Here is a 2,130-nt window from a genome sequence, read left to right as displayed (position 1 = left end):
TGACAATCATATGATCTGATCTGTGAGGTTTAAATAGCCTCAAAAGTAGTCCCAGGTAAGAAGTCCCTAGAACCACACCTGAGTAAAAAATAGTCCCTGTAAAAAGTAGTCCCTTTCAGACTTCATGTTGGATTGGAGTCATTTGCAGCATGGTCTGCCTGAGGTAAGTAATGACTATGAGCCTGGCGCCTTAGGCGCCAGGACTGAACCCAGATAGCCCCTAGCCAGGGCTGCTGAGGTTTTACTAAATGTCTAGATGCCTGCTCCCGGGGCTGATGGGCTTGGTCCGGATGCTGGGGGTAGACATCATGACAGCCTGCCCCACTTGAGGATGTGGGTCACCTGGTCCCGCCGAAGTTCCCACTTGTGGCAGGAGTGCAACCTCCTGCTGAGGGAGTCTGCAATGGTGGTCTTGACTCCTGCTAGGTGAAGTGGAATGAGGAACATCTCTTCTGCGACGACTCAGCGCCACAAGTCCTGCGCTTCATTGGAGAGTGCTGGTGATCGAGTGCCCCCCGTTTCCCGATGTAGAACATTGTGGTGGTGTTGTCCGTGTAGATCCTCACCACCTTGCCCTTCAGAGATGGAAGGAACGACTTGAGGGCCCAGAACACTGCCGTAGCTCCAGGATGTTGACATGGAGATCCTTCTCCTGTGGCAGCCACAGGCCTCTGGCATGCAGACGTCCGATGTGGGCTACCCAGCATTCCACGGAAGCGTCCATGGTGACTGTCTCCTGGTATGGAGGGTTTTGAAACCCCGGGCAATGTTGGAGCGGACGCCCCACCACCTTATCGCCAGATGGAACTCCTCGTTGAGCGGGATCTTGTCCACAAAGCTTCCGGACACCTGTATCCAGCGAGCGTCCAGGAACTCCTGAAGAGGTTGCACCTGTAACCTGCAGAGCCGGTTGAGGTACAAGCAGGACGACATCATGCCAAGCAATTACTTGATGGTTCGCACCATGGCGGTCTTCATCGGCAACAGCCGTTGCAGGTTCCCTTGAATGGCTGCTACCCGGTCCTCCGAGGGTGATGCCAGACAGGACACTATCGGGTCTGGCTCCTAGGAACAGCATGTTCTGCGATGTTGTCAAGCAGGACTTTGGATAGATTGATAATCCCAGATGCGTCAGCAGCTGGACGCTCGCCTCTGTGTGCCCATCGGCGAAGTCTCGTGAGCGGGCCTGGGTGAGCCAGTCATCGAGGTACGGGTATACCCCGTAGACGCAGATAGGCCGCCACAGGTGCCAGGCACTTCATGAATACTCTGGGGGCCACCTTCAAGCCAAAAGGTAGGGCGTTGAATGGTAGTGCTGTCCCGGCAATACGAAGTGTAGAAACATTCAGTGCTTCCTGTGAATGGGGACGTAGAAGTAGGCGGCCTCCAGGTCCAGCAACGTCAAGAAGTCTCCTCTTTTGAGTTGCAACGTGACCATCCTGAATTTTTGGGACTTGAGGTATTTTTTCAGACATCGTAGGTATAGAATGGGTCTCCAGCCCCCCCTCTTCTTTCTGACTAAAAAGTATCTGGAATAGACTCCGGAGCCCCAGAGTCGCTGGGGAACTAGCTCTGTCACCCCTTTTCGCAGCATGGCCGGTACCTCCTCCAAGAGCTGAGGCATGTGCTGCTCCCGATGGGCCACCGGAGGGATCCATGGACACCTGTGCTGAAACACCAGGGTATGTCCTTGGGCAAGAGCATTCAGCATCCATCCTTTTTCCACTCGCTGATGAACCTCGCCAGCCGGCCTCCCACCAGGGTGCACGGGTGGGAGCCCAACATCCTGGTCAGTTCAGGCTTGCTTCGGATCCCTGCCCTGCGGGCAACATGGTCCTCTGGCCATCGTAGACCTAGGAACGGCCTCTGTAGACTTCCTGAGTCGTGGATCTGGAAGGCTGACGGTACGATGAGGAGAAACCTTTGGAAAACCTGCTGGACTTTCCTGTGGAGGAGCGAAAAGAAGAGCAGTGCTGCAGGAGGGTGCCCAGGGAGCAGGCCATCTCTATATATGCCTTGATGGCCTGAAAGGACTCGTTGACGACCTTCCCGAAAAGGTTATCTCCGTCAAAAGGCATGTCCAGAACCTTCGCTTGGACCTCCTGGCGGAAATTCAAGGCCTTCACTGAG

This window comes from Ambystoma mexicanum, chromosome 5q (assembly GCF_040938575.1).
Source record: "Ambystoma mexicanum isolate Mex_15411 chromosome 5q, UKY_AmexF1_1, whole genome shotgun sequence".
Lineage (NCBI taxonomy): Eukaryota > Metazoa > Chordata > Amphibia > Caudata > Ambystomatidae > Ambystoma > Ambystoma mexicanum.
This window is presented reverse-complemented; position numbering follows the sequence as displayed.